Raw genomic sequence first — 16,338 nt, 5'->3', positions numbered from 1 at the left:
AATGGTTTTAATTTTGAGTTTAATAATTGGAATTATGATGTTTTGATTAGTTCAAATTAACTCTTATGGACTTTATTAATTGTTAATTAAAGCGTTTAATTAAAAGAGTATTATTAATCCATAAATATATGGTTTGAGTTTAATTAAATTAAAAGTCTAGTTTAATTAATAGATTAAACCACCAAGTATTTTAAATGTCTAAAATACACCCTTATACTATTATAATATTAAAAGTTTAATATATTATATGTATAAGAGCAAGTCGTCTTACCATTAGTAGGCTTCATTCACGAAGCCGGTCTATAAGGGGGGTATAAGGTTACTGCCTATAAAATGGCAGTTTAATGGGTGTCCACTCTCACTCACCGCTTCCTTGACCGGTGGGTGTCGTTAGCCGAACAGGTAGGACAAGGACTATAATTCTCCCTTCACTATAAGTATAATGATAAATACTAAGTAACTAAACACTTATAAATTCCCAATCTTAGTTACTTAGGAAAATGTGAATAAGGTGCTAATCCATGAAATTACACTTTGCACTTTGTTTAAGCTGTTAGTGGAGCGTGTGTGGTTAACCGACACACTAACCTGGACATAACAAGGTAGGCAAAGGGTAACTTAATGTTTATCATAGTATCGTTGGAGCGTGTGTGGTTAACCGACACATCGATTGAGGGGTAAATATTAAGGGTACCAAGTATATTTGCATGGTTACTTCACACCTTGTTTTGTGATCCTCGGCATCACAGTCACAAAACCTGAAGGGCACACTCGAGATTGAAACATGCCATTGAAAAGTTCAATGAATCTCAAAAGAATCTAGGAGTTTCAAAATCAATTAAAACCTAATAATACATTTCGTTTATCTTGGTGGATATTGGTGAATCGTCATTCACCTACCTTCAAATATTTTATAGCTTGGATTACGGCATCCCTCTTCCAAGTTATAAAATAGTTTGTTGGGTCCTAGCCTTAATATATCATATTGGGTGTTATATTAAGGACTTAAATCAACTTTACGTGAATTTCTCCCATTGTTGATGTCTGGTTTAGACAACAATGATCTTCCCAAACCAAGCTTTCCTAATGAATATGACTTCCCGAGTTTGGCTCATGGAAGTCATACTTCTCTTCCTCCACCTCCTCCAATTATTCTCCCTAACCCACAAGTTCAAGGTCACTCAAGCCCTAATGGCAAGCAAGGTCTATGTGTGATCACATCTTAGAGATGAAGTCACATATTGACAAGCCGGGAGAGTTGGGTGTCAAAGTCTTGAGAAAGTTGGATGTTCAATCACTTTCTAAGTCACATAGTGAGTTCCTTTGGGACTACTATGAAACAGACTATGACATGAACCTTAATGATCATGTCTATTTGCTTGGTGCTGCTGAATCAGCAATGATTTGGAACGATAGTAAAGCAAATTTGATTACAAGATCAACTTCCCAAAAACTTTATGGACAGTGACAATGGTGACACTGGAAATCCAGAAAAAGCATTCTCTTCCCAATGGAAAGGGATTGACCATAGTCAACCCGGTTGACCAAATGGTAAAGAGAAAGGCTAAGTCTGAGATAGTCCAATTACCAGAGGGTCCATATGTTTATTTTGCCAAAGGAAGGGGCGTTGATTGCAAAGCTGCCAAATTTACCTAAGGATGTTAAAGTCAATAAGTTTGACTCTACATCAGGTAGAGCCCATTATCTAACTCTGTTAAGTTCTATTCTGAGATCCTCATTACATGATGTGACTGGGTCACATGTTGATGTTTTAAGAATCAAAGAATAGAGATAAATCTTAAAGGAAGTATATGATGATTCTGATCGCGAAGGTGGATTTCGATCGCATCAGAATTTTGAGCAGTTGCTTAAGAAGTTATGATATATTGCTAAGGAATAGATAACCACAATTTCCCATGTGGATTGTAAGGATAAGTTTTTCCGCAAAATTTTAAAATAAAAGAAAATTGTTTAATTTTATTTATTTGAAGTATCCTTACAATGACATTTGTGGGAAATTGTTGCTTATATGATTTTACTGACAGCAATATTGGAAAATGGATTTGATTCTTTCAATTGTGGTAGTGTCTAAATTTACCAAATCAGGAAAGTTCCTCATCACCCAAGTTTCAATTGCACCGAAACTTGGAATCATGCAAGTTGAATAGTATGATGAATGAGAACTTTCAAGCATTGGAAAATCAAGACTAATTACTAGTTCACATGGATGTGTGAGTCACGTGAAGGACTAAAGGGATCGAGTACTCATTCTTGTGCACTCGTCATGTCCACCACAAATCTCGTTAAGACTATTTGATTTACTAAAGTTTAGTAAATATGGTTATACTTACAAGTTTAAGTATAATTCTGAAACATTGGAAAAGTCTCAATGTATGGCAGAACGAATGGGAAGAATCAAATTAGGCAGAAAGATAAAAGTTTCTGAAATCTGAAAAGATGGGAGAGTACTTTAGTATCATGTTTGTGATCATCTTAATGATTTAGAAATCATCTCACAATTAGTCCTCTAAAGGTCATCTTAGTGCATTCTTATGACTAAGAAGAAGAGTCATGAATTGTTGAAATGGTTAGATCAGGAAGATGAGTCATACTTCGTTCCAAAACAATTCTTAGAGTCATACTCCAAGATTATAACTTGAGTGACATATCTTAAAGAAAGGTTTAAAACACTTGTCAAATGTAAGAGTAAAAGTGTCCTACTCTTGTACATTTGAAATTGGTAAGTTGTGATGTTTTGGATAAAACAAAGACCAACTAAGGCCAATTGTGTGAAGTGTTTGTCTTGATAAAGAATCCGCACTATCTCTTGAATATTTGGCAAGATAGTTTTATATGTCAAGAGGATAGTGGGAGTCTTAAAGATCCTAAAAAGAATTTCAAGAACTAATCAAGAATAAAACGTGAGGTTCTTCACTAGCACACGACTTAAGGTTTATAACCTATCGTGTTGACATATTCTGTGCCCATTCCAGTTAAAGTTGGCTTTGCATAGGAGTTCTGAAAGTTCTCAATTGGTTGCATAACAACTTGGAAGCAATGGAAGGCCCTGTACTGCCAGGTGGCAAGAAGTTAAGATTGCATAAGTTCAGTCCATATGAGTTTGGATTTGTCATTATCCTTGTCTTATGACTATGGGTTTGACGATTCACATGGATAAGAACACATACACCATAAAATCTAAGGGTCATAAGGTTTCTCTCTGATTCATGAAAATGATGGTGAGCAAACACTTCCACCAAGTAGATTTGAAGCAGATGGCAAAAGGTCTAAACAATTGAGACTATGATTACGGCATCCCTTTTCATAGTTCTGAAATTGTTTAGAAACACATGCATGCTATCTAAGGAAAGGTGTACGATTTTGATAAAGTTTTATCAAAGCATCTCGTATCAGAAATCTGAACTTTGGTAAGAAAGTCAATAAAGTATTGATTTCTAGAAGTCCAGCTGATATCGGAGTACATGTCAAAGCTAGTGGGAGCATAAGTGTTATGCTAATAATCATCATGTTAGTGGGAGCATGATAATTATTGTTAGTGTTGCAAGTTAGCAATGTTAATTATAGAAAACAAAAGTTTCAATTCGTGAGGCTTCAGGGATTGAAAAAGTTGTTTTGCTATAATTAAGGGAGAGGATATACTTCATTTCAGTTCTAAAGGCTTAGATTGAGACCTTAATCATTTTTAGTCAAGAATATATATATGAATTTCATGTTGGATTGGTTCAACTTAAGGAAATTCTATATATTGCGTTCTCAAAATTCGATTATGATTACGGCATCCCTCTTCATAGTCAAATTTTGAAAACATGGCAAATAAAAATATTGTAGCAAAAGACTGGTCTACAATCATGTCTTTATGTGAGACATCATGAATCGTGTACCATTTGCTTTTGGTACAGGATCGATTGCATGTGCTATAATATTTGTCATTTCTAAATTTTTCCAAATGCCCAGAGGCATTAAGAAGGGAAAAGGTCTAGAATTGGATATGACTAAAATGATTAAGCAATTGTCGAGGACAATCTGAGGTTTACCAAAGATTGGTTGCTCAGGGACAGTTGGAAGTATAGTGCTAATTTTGGAATGACCATATTGACATATTCTGAAAAGAGGCATCTCTTATTCAGAAGTGATAATCAAAATGAGAATATGGAGTTGTCTCCATAGGTGGAAGTTATCTATGTAAGATTAGAAAACTTAATGCAAGAAGCATGTCCAAAGCAATGTACTTTGAATATGAGACTTAGTTTCCATGGAGTTGATCTCCATTGGAATACCTTATAATGATTGTTGACAAGTCTTTGTGACTTTGTACATATTCATTACAGGAGGGTCAGTGCATATAAGTTTCAAATCTAAACAGATTTCGATAAATGATAGGAATTTGAAATTCTCACATTTTTCGATAAGGATTTGGGAGTGTGAAATTAGAATCATTGAAATTATGTTCAATTGGTTTATTTCACAAAGTAAGGATCATAGACAAACATAGAGTGCATACTTGGTGTATGGCAAAGCTATTGTTTAAGAAAAACATAGTGTACATGCTTGGAGCATGGGACAACTAGTGTTTTTAATTCAAGTATAAAGTTGATAAAACCAAAACAATGAATAATGAGTAACCAGTATGGTGATAAATAAAAGTGTTTATTTATATTCATAGGGTTTGATACCATATTTGATTCATTTATTCTTGTGTTTCACTTTGCATGTTTTGACTTCCAGAATAACTAAGTCGCTCTTCCTTAATGATTAAGTTATTCAAATCATCCACAATCGGTCATATTTTGGAAGTAGATATGAATCAAGACTGTCATGGGTTGGTTTGTAGAGGTCCAAGTTGGTGGACAAAGTGGTCCTACAACACTCATGAGTGCTCATAAGTTCTGAGTATTGGATTCAACCCACTCTCATTTGAATCACTTCATGGATTTTATCACGAGTGATCATGAGACGATAATATCTTATATTTTTAAAACCTAGAGATATGAGTTGTTACTATGAGTTGGTTATACATTGATTGCACGAAAATGCATTGGTAACTCGATGTTATAAAACGTTCCTTTGTGTATGATTCAACAAGTAGTAGAACAATCCATATGAGTCGAAGTTTATCCATTCCTTTTACCTTCGGGATAAAAGCGATATGTGTGGGCCCCTCGATGATTTAGCGATGACACATGTGAGTGCTTGGCCAAGCCAGGACTGATTTGATTTGTTCAATCAGTCAGTCATCATAAATCGAAAATCGGGAAACAACAAATGGACAGAGAGAATGATTATAATCCATGTCTCAGTCCATATGATATCTAGAATGGAGGAATATATGATCCCTTATCTAATGGACAAGTCATTGACAAGGTCAGAGTTCAACAGCGGCTTTAAGAGCTACGATTGCCAGTTAGGTTTTGAAGTCATACTCAATAATAGTTTTACACTTATCCAAGTGGGAGACTGTTGGATTAATGTCTAAATCCATAACTATGTTTGGTATGTACTTGACCCGACCCGGCATGGTCCATTTGGGTTGCACTTCACCGGCACAATTTATATGGATAGTCTTTTGAGAATAGTATATTTATGATTTATATTAATATATTATAAGTTCTAATATATTAATATGGAATCATATTATTTAATTAGTTTTGATCAACAATTAATTTAGAATTAATTAAGTGATCAAAAAGAACTAAATAAATATGGACTCTTATATATATGGAATGGGCCAAGTTCATTTAGGTTGAGCTAAGCTTTCATGGATGGTCCATGGAGCTTTTAACCCGTGGATCCTATGTAAATGAAAGGTCATGGGTATTAGGGTTTACATGGATGTAACCCTAATCCTCCATAATATATAAAGGGGTCCTTGGCTCACAAAATTGGAACAAGTGTGTGAAAATAAGAGTGGGCCGATTTTAGTGTGCATAGGTGTTTTGGTGATTTGTGATTCCATTTGAGGCTTCTACACTATTGGCGCTAATCTTTTAAAGCTTGAAGACATCAAGCTACATCAAAAGGTATTTCATCTAACTAGAACTTTGTAGTATAGGGTTGCATGTACACCATAAGAGTGTTAGAATGCTCAAAACCCAACAGAATTCTCCTACAACAACAGTTATCACACGAGCATAAAGGCTGCTCCATTTGAAGCCCTCTATGGCCGAAAGTGCAGATCCCCTCTGTGCTGGGCTGAGGTGGGTGACACCCAGTTAGCTAAAGGACGAGTTCCTGACAGCACTATCACGGGTCCAGAGATCATTCGGGAGACGACAGAGAAGATGGTTCAGATCCGTGAACGATTGAAAGCCTCTACAGACCGTCAGAAAAGCTACGCAGACAAACGGAGGAAACCTTTGGAATTCCAGGTGGGAGACCGAGTCCTTTTGAAGGTCTCACCATGGAAGGGCTTGATACACTTCGGAAAGCGTGGAAAGCTAAATCCAAGATACATAGGGCCTTTCGAGATTCTCGCTAGAATCGGCCCCGTAGCTTACAAACTCAACTTACCCCGCGAGCTTAGTAACGTACATCCTACCTTCCACGTCTCGAACTTGAAAAGTGCCTATCCGACGAGACTCTTGTAATCCCACTCGACGAGATCGAGATCAACGAGAGCCTCAACTACGTGGAAGAACCTGTAGAGATCATAGACCGAGAGGTCAAGCGAACGAAACAAAGCCGTATCCCAATCGTGAAGGTTCGCTGGAACGCCAAGCGAGGACCGGAATTCACATGGGAGCGCGAGGATCAAATGAAACTTAAATATCCTCATCTTTTTACTTAGTTAATTGTAATAACCTAGTTGCTTGAACTCTAATTTCGGGACGAAATTCCCTCTAACGGGGGGATGATGTGACAACCCAAAATTTTCATTTGTACAAACTCTAAAGTCAAGCACTTCAATTAATAGTCAAATTCATCTCTATTGATTTTAGCCGGTTTAAAGTCCGTTTGGGTGTCTTTATTTTAAATTCGTCAAACAAACAAATAAAAGGAAGTATATTCTAGGAGTGATGTGTAACAAATAAACAAATAACACCTTAATTAGGTGTTAACGGCAAAACTTGAGGAGTTTGGGCCGTAAACTCCCCTTTGACCATGAACTCATGCTTAAGGCATGAGTTTACTCCTCATTTCCCCCACTTCTCACTTCCAAGCTCAAGAACACCCAACTTTCTCTCTCAAGTATCATAACATAGTTCTTCCAATCTTCCAAAAATGTAAGTGTTTCTTCTCTTGATTTGTTGTTATAACACTTCATCTAGTAGTTATACATGATTTCATCCATCAAATCTTGTCTTTTTCATAGATCTTCAAGTGTTCTTCAAAACACCAAGAACACGAAGAACACATACTAGTGTTCTTGGACCTTAAACACTATTACAAGCTTCCTAAAAGTAAGTACACTCCTCCTAACTAGTTACATACTTAGAATACTTGTTAAACCTTTGAAAAACATCAAAAACCCCCAAGAACACATGGGTTTACGGTCAAGGCATCTCCTTGAACCGTAAACACCATCAAGTGGTGTATAAGTGCCACCAACACCTTCTAGGACTTGGATATTGGACTAGAACCTTGCATGCATGAGATAAAGACCCCGAACCACGAAATGGTAGGAGTTACCATGACTTTACGGCCGTAAACTCATGGGTTTACGACCGTAAACTCCAAGGGAGTGGTCCATGAACCGTAAACTCCAATGAAGGGCCATTTTGAGCCCTAGTCCCTCCCTAAGCCTTGGGTACAAGCCTAGATCCCTTCCTTGTGTGGTATAAGACCTTAAAACTCAAAATGGTACTAATTACCATGAGTTTACGGCCGTAAACTCATGGGGGATATGACCAAAAACCGCAAACTCATGTCTTGTTACCAAATGGGAAATAAACTCCAAGGTGAGGCCATACTCTCTTTAGATACAACCCTTTAGTACTCCTAGCACTTGAATCAAAGTGTTATCCATGTATTAGGTTATCTTTACTTGATAAATTGGTTGTTAAATGACTAATTGGATACATATATGTATCATTACATGTTAAATAGGATCCGTGTGTGTGTTCAAGTCCTCACTTGACACTTAGCATCCTATCCGGCACTTCCATCCAAATCACTCACTACAGGTGAGTTCATACCCCTTAATCAACCTTTGAAATGATTTTAAATGCTTTTATGGGGGGGGGGGGGGAATAGAAGTTGAAATATTCTAGTTATTGCTTTAATCACATGTGATTAATGACTAGAACAAACAGAAGGATTTACTACTACATTCAAGTTACTATCAAAATTATGGTTTTCAAGCGTCTTAAAACCTTTTATTAAACTTTCAGATACTAAAACTGTTTCCAAACTCTTTTAAACTTGCATTGTTTTCAAACTCATATCTACACTCATATATTTATATAAGTAAGACTTGAAGGACTTAGAACTGATAGCTCACCTTATTTCCTGTTCCTTGTTTAGTTGTGGACATAGAGTATCCTGTTATTTGTCCGAATGTCGTTGAAATCTTAGTTATATATCATATATTTATATGTGTTGGATATAAAGCCTTCACTTCAGTTTAGTACCTTTGTGTAGCAAAGGCATACCTACAACATTACTATTTAACTATAATAGGTATAGTTAAGGTTTTACTACTCACTACTACTATTACAACGGCACATACAAGAGCCAGTACAATTATGAGTCAATACACGCTATATACTATACAAGAGAACATACTATACACTAGTACAGAGAAAACATTACTACACTATGACATACTACATAAACATTTGAATACTATAAACAGAATGTGACATACTACTTCTCGATACGACACTTTATTGTGCTATCACCTTGTAACCAGAGTCTCCTGGAGGGAGAGCCGGAATTATGTGTATAGATCTATACGAGACAGACACTCCCACATCCCGACTGCTAGCTACAGTCCCAGCCGAAAGGCCAAGGGATGACAAAATGTTACTTCACTACATATGACCTGGAGGGTTATCATTTATTCAGCCGTCGATCAGCATGGTTACATACGAGTTCAAATTCAAACTTTTGATTAGCCAATTAAGAATTAAAGGCAAAAATAGACTTTTCGAGGCGTATTGTTCATTTAATACCACCTGGAGTCTATATGTTACTACTTTAGACTCCCCGAGGTGTACTGTACAGTTAGTACTACCTGGAGTCTGTATTTCATTACACTGTGATTTTGTCACATACACGTTTAAATAAACTATATTTTTATAATGATACTTTCACTGAGGAAAAACTGTTACACTACATAAGGAACAAATACACAAACAATCGGGTCTTGGTAGAAGACTACATTTTTACTGGAAAATATAGGGTTTTCTAGAGAGTATACTATTTACAAACATTTGAAATCAGTTACTACATTAAGTTGTTACAAACATTTTCATACAAGCAATGACACTAAATACTTATGAACTCACCAGCTTTATGCTGATAAACTCTTTCAAAATAACTTGTATGCTCAGGTCATCAGTAGACAGGTACAGATGAAGCTTTTGAGAAGATGGAGCACATACAAGACTCATCTTTATTTTGATTATACATTTTGGTGTCTTACAAACTATACAGAAATTATTATATTAATGCAATGGATGTTGTTGCTTGTCTTTACTATTATGCATTATGATGATACTGTACATGACGTCCTCCACCCCAGAACGTGTCCGCCGTTCCGGTTTTGGGGTGTGACATGATCCAAGATCTTAGTTTGTGTTTTGGAGTCAAAGGGTAAAATGGAAAAAATAATGTTTTGGGCTTCTTGCATAAATTATGGATTTTAGTTCAAGATATTTTTAGTCATAAGTATTTAAATGGGATTGTGGGGCTCTTCAATACCTTTCTGTTCATATAAAGAACACCGAAAAAAGAGTTGACACGAAGAAATTATGAAAGGAACTCTGGCAGAACGTTGGGCGTACACTAGGTAGTCCGTTGGGCATACTAGGCTGAAGGGACGCGTTTTTCAGGGTGTTATGCTGAGCGTACCGCCGCAATATTAAATCACAGTAAAATTTTCATTTTTCAAAAACCACCCAATGAATATAATTGTTTACAAAACATTGTTTACAAAAGTTATAATTACAAATCAAAGTATCCTAAGATTTAATATCATAAAATCTAAAGGATGTGCATTATCAAGTTTTTGCTTTGCCCCGATCATATAAAGTACCTGAAACAAAAAACTGAAACTGTAAGCACGAAGCTTAGTGAGTTCCCCCAAAGTACCACCACACAACATATAACATATACAATCATGCATGTTGGGTCCATTTAGTCATCGGGCTGGAATACCCACGACGCAATAAGTTATCGGATTGGAATGCCAATATACAATTGGTCCACTCAGTCATCGGACTGGAATACCCTCGGGTCTACCCATTCATCAGACAAGAATACCCCCGGTCTATTGGCTTCACGTACAAAGAAGTAAAGCCTCAACCCAAAACCATAACATGTCGACATATATATAACATATAAACACATAACCAGTCAACAGACAAACATGCAGATCTATAGATCAATACCGCATAGCAACATCCTATATACCAGGATACATATCTAATAGATCGCTACATCATAATAATATCCTATATACCAGGACCCAGATCTAATATATTACTACAACATAACAACATCGTATATAGTAGGACACATAACCTAGTGGGCCGGCATTGGTGCCTTCGACCCGTAAGTTGTAATACTTGGAAAATTTTGAAGTTTCATATGTAATCCCTCCTTCATAAAAGTATTGCATTTTGGTCCTTGAGCTAGTACGCGGGGCGTACAGGCTGGTATGCTGAGCGTACTAACCCAGATTAGGATTGCGACCTTGGACGATGTATGGTGAGTGTACGTTGAGTACGCACGACGTACACATGGATTTATGTAACCCTAAGTTTAGGGTGTTGCACCCAATTTAAACATTGTGATATACCCACTAGGTTATGTTTAGAAAGCCTCCATTTGGATTTGTGTTTGGAGCTTGAAGATCTGAGATTTGTTCTTCATTGGCTTTCCTTGTGAGGTAAAAATCTTCCGTCTTGCTAATCCATGTTTCTAGATCTACTTTGGATCCATTTTTGTACTTTTTGAGTCCATGGTTGGGTTGTTGAGCTTCTTGATTCACTCAATAACTAATTTATGGTAGATCTAGGGTCCTTTAGGTCCATTTGTCCATAAAAATGCAAGCTTTATGGAATTTTTGGTCTCAAGCATGAGTGAAGTAATTTTTAAGCTCTTTTGAGCTCTAAAAGCCTCATTAAGCCATGCATGCATGCAGAGTTGGCAACTTTACGTGATAAACCACCTTAAGGAAGTCAGATCTAAGTGTTGGAGTGAAGTCTTAACCGTTTTATAGTTGAATGAGAAAGTTGGTTAAGAGGGTGGAGTACGTTGGGCGTACAAGCAGGTACGCCCTGCGTACTCAGCAGTAGGCTTCAGACATGTGGGCTTCTCGGTATTGGTCCATTTTGGGATTTTGATGTTTCGGGCCTTGTTGGGCCATCAAAATTCTCTTGTTGGGTTGTTGATATTTTATTGGACTCTTTGGTTGAAGGCCCATGAAAGGGGTTTGGGCCCAATTTGTAAAATTGGGCCTTAATTAGGTTTTGGGTGAATATTTTGGAATTTGGGCTTTTTGGACATTTGGATTGGGCTTTGGCCTTGGGCCAAGTTAGGGAAAGGGTAAAAGCGACTTTTACCCTAGCTTGGACTCTTAGTGTGAGTCGGGATCTGTAACACCCCGTTATTTCAAGACAATGTAAGTCAAATTTATTTTAATAAAAGTCTAAACTACAATCGTATACAAGTGAGTTAACGTCATAACATTTATACAGTAAGAATTTTGAATGCCACAGGGCATGTTTATATAAGTTATTATATGAACATACTTTGAAAACCATACTCCTATGAGTTATATATATATTGACACATATATTGATTTATGTTCTAGTTTGAACAAGGGTCTAACATGTAGCTTAAAAAGAGATAATTCAAGGTGTATATGTAGTTCACGGTTTTGGGAATCTAATCTCAAAACCAAACCGTAAACACATACTTTTGGAATAAGCAAATCCGAAAACCCGAATGATGAAAAGCAAATCCGTAAACCCTTTACTCTTTGACTAAAATCCAAAAACCCTCTTTCCTTTGGCTCAAAACCGTAAACCATCTTCCTTGTTGACCTTAAAGAGCGAAAACTCGACAAGGGCCCAATATAGAACCGTAAACACCTCCCTTTGGCCATAAACCTTCTTCATTTGGCAGCAAACACATCCAATTTGATAGTAAACTCTTCAAATATCTTCATATCTTATCCAAACTTAGCTTCCCAATGTGATTACCACCGTAAACCTCACATTCACCGCCTCATGAGTTTCCTTCATACATAAGATACAAATGAATTCATTTGACACATACAGTAAACTCATTTCACTCATATGCTCTCAAAACAAATATCAAATCCTTCGCATTTGCAAGCAGTTACCTACAAATCTTCAAACTTTCATAAGAACTTCTTCACAATCAGTAAGTAATCTACATAAACTAATGTTAATTATCATGTTAAATTAATAAATAGCTAATTTATGCGTATAATTATATGTAAAATATAATTAGGATACGGTTGATTACACGTATTCTATCCCGAGAATCATCGCAACCACATCGAATGTAACCACAAACACGTACATGAGGTGAGTTCATACCCCTACGTTTTCATGATTTTTCGCTGTTTCAGGGGGGGGAACACAAGTGTAACACAAGACATTTGTGTTAATATCTAAATGATTTTAATATTTATTAATTGTTGCAGTTATTAAAATTATATATATATATATATATATATATATATATATATATATATATATATATATATATATAAGTTATATAATTATGGTTCAACAGACTTAGAATTGATAATTTGACTCCATTTTCTATTCCTTGTTTGGTTGTAGGCTTGGGGTAGAATTATTTATTCGAATGTCTATTTAATCATAATTATATAAATATTATATTTATATAAGTATAAAATCATTTTAAACTTGTTAAACGTAAATATAATATTTGGAAGCTATCTTAATACCATTCGGGTATAAATGTTAAATTTCACGGGACAACTGTATCACAAAATTTTCGATTTAAACTCACCAAATTATTAACAATACAAAGGTTTCCATTTCAGTAAAACACAAACATATAAACTATAATATGCATAGTTTATGGAACTTACATGTTGCTTTTCAAAGTTCATATTACAATACGGAAAACAAACATATAAACTATAATAGGTATAGTTTATGGATCATATATTCTTCTTTACATATTAAGATAACTTACGGAAATCAAACATATAAACTATATAAAATATAGTTTATGAGATATATTTATAGTTTATTTATTTCAGAGTAACTTTTTATTATTCTACACATAACCGTCAATATAGCATTTGTGAGACTTACTTCAAGTACTTATCCAAGTATCAACCAAGTCCTGAAATTATAACCAGAGTCTCCTGGAAGGAGAGCGTGACACTTGTGTATAGATCTATACGGGACTGACATTCCCGCACCAGAGCTGCTTGCAACAGCTAGGCCGACAGGCCTGTGGTGACAAATTTCGTACCGATTGCGACGCCTAAAGAACGTCGGGTTCAGGTCATCTTAGGTCGTCAAGCATGGTTATGATAACTCACAATATGGTATTGAACAATACGATTAGTGTAAGAATAAGTAAACATCTTCACATAGTTTTATTAAATAATAAAACTATAATACAGTATTTTACAAGTACAAAAATACAGAATACTAAGTTAGTATAGAGAAAACATACTTTTCATGGTTTCATATGGATTAAAACTATAGCATAATATATCAGAGTAAAATAACATTTACACGTTTTAAATACAACATATTACAACAGAAAATATAGGATTTTCTGGGAAAACATATTTACATTTTCTAAGAACAACGACATATTTCAATCATAAACATGCTTATGAACTCACCAACTTAATTGTTGACTCTCTTTTCAAAACTACTTGTATTCCCAGGAAATCAATAAACAGGTATCCACAGGTTTTGATTTGAACACATATACAATGATTTGAAAATATAGGTGTCCACATGTTTTGACACTCTTAATTGTTGACACTCTTTATACACTCATGTCTTTTAATTTTTGCTATACATTTTGTTTTTAATATACAACGATTTGAACACATATGTAATAACTTATACTTAATAAATACATGGTTGTTGTACTTTGGTTACTATTATGAAATTGTTGTGATATTGTACATCACGTCGTCCGCCCCCGAACGTTTCCGCCGTTCCGGTTTGGGGGTGTGACAGGATCCAAATATTAACTGGATGTTATTTTGAGATAGCGCGGGGATTATAGTGTGCCAGTAGCCAGAGATTTTTATGTGAGATTCAGCAGTGCGAGGTGAGTTTTCTCACCATGTTTAGCAGGTCTAAGGCACCAATGCCGACCCATGATCAATTATGTTAGGATAGTAGATGTCTGTGTGACTCTAGTATGTGTATATGCTTATATGATTTGTACGTTGGGTGGGGCCCGTTATGCGAGTTTGGGCGGGGCCCATTATACTCAGTGAATGGGGCTCGATATGCGAGTTTGGGCAGAGCCCGTTATACTCAGTGGACGGGGCCCGTTAGGCGAGTGTTGGCGGGGCCCGATACACTCATTGGGCGGTGCCCATGATGTGTTTGTTTTTGTATCGTATGTGGTATTTTGGGGAACTCAATAAGCTTTGTGCTTACGGTTTTCAGTTTACGTTTCAGGTACTTCAGGATCAAAAGGGAAGAGCCCGGGATGATTGCAGAGCACACAACACCTTTTTCCGCATTTTGAGATTTACTCTGATATGTTTTGATATAGTGACGTACTTTGATCTGTTAGGGTTGTGTGACAATGTTTGGATCAATGTTTTATTAAATCAAAAATGAAAATTTTGGGTCTTATTTTTGGGACATTACAAAAGTACACTGAGGAAAACTCACCTCCCAGTCTAAAAAGGTTGTTGAAAAAGACACTGCTCCGAATATCAGCTCTATCGGTCACCTATTCATCAAATATTTACCAAACTCAAATACAACTCAAAATACCCAAAATACCCTTAGGTCAAACTGGGTCAAATACTTGTCAAAGTAAAAAATTAAGGAAGTCATTCGAGTTGCCTCAGGCTGAGTACGCCCAGCGTACTCAACATGTACGCTCCGCGTACTCAAGGTCTAGATCAGGCTTCCAACCTACGCCCAACGTACTCGGCCAAAACTCACTTCCCCATTTAGTGCTTATTTCATGAAGTCCTTTCGTCCAATTGCAGATCTATCTGTTGGGTTTTGAGCATTCTAACACTCTTAAGGTGTTCATGCAACCCTAAATACCTTGCATCCATGTTTTCTCTATTAAACTTGCATAACTTGAAGTTTCCATGGTATTACCCTAACTAGCATATGAACATATGTATTTGCATAAAAAACAAGATATAATACATACCTTTTTCTTGTAGTTGATTACTTGGAGCTTTAAGAGCCTAGCACCAATATTGTGAATGCCTCAAGTGGAATCACAAATCACCACCAACAAACTGAAAGACTTGAGAGAAAATATGGATGCTTACAAAATCAGCTCTATCTTATTCACTCACACACTAGTTCCAATTTTATGACCCAAGGACTCCTTTATATAGTATGCATGATTAGTGTAAACCCTAATACCCATGACTTTCCACATTACTTAGGATCCACTAGTTAAAAGCTCCATGGACTATCCATGGACTTCCATGTAGGCTTAGCCCATCCTAAATAACATTAGCCCATACTATATGAGTCCATATTTAACTAGTCTCTTTTGATCACTAAGTTAATTCCAAATTAATTCTTGATCAATACTAATTAAATAATATGATTTCATATTAATATATTAGGACTTATAATATATTAATAAATCATAAATATCCTTTTTCTCATAAGTTTATCCATACAAATTGTTCCGGTGAAGTGCAACCCAAATTCACCATGCCGGGTCGGGTCAAGTACATACCAATTATAGTTTTGCACTTAGACACTAATCCAATAGTCTCCCACTTGGATAAGTCTAATAACTATTATTACAAGTACGACTTCACAACCCGACCAACAATCGTAGCTCTTAAGGCCGCTGTCGAACTCTGAACAAATCAATGACGCGTCCATTAGATAAGGGATCATATATTCCTCCATTCTAGATATCATATGGACTAAGACATGGATTATAATCATTCTTTCT

The sequence above is a fragment of the Lactuca virosa genome, chromosome 3 (assembly GCF_052849685.1).
Source record: "Lactuca virosa cultivar CGN04683 chromosome 3, Lactuca_virosa_CGN04683_v6, whole genome shotgun sequence".
Lineage (NCBI taxonomy): Eukaryota > Viridiplantae > Streptophyta > Magnoliopsida > Asterales > Asteraceae > Lactuca > Lactuca virosa.
This window is presented reverse-complemented; position numbering follows the sequence as displayed.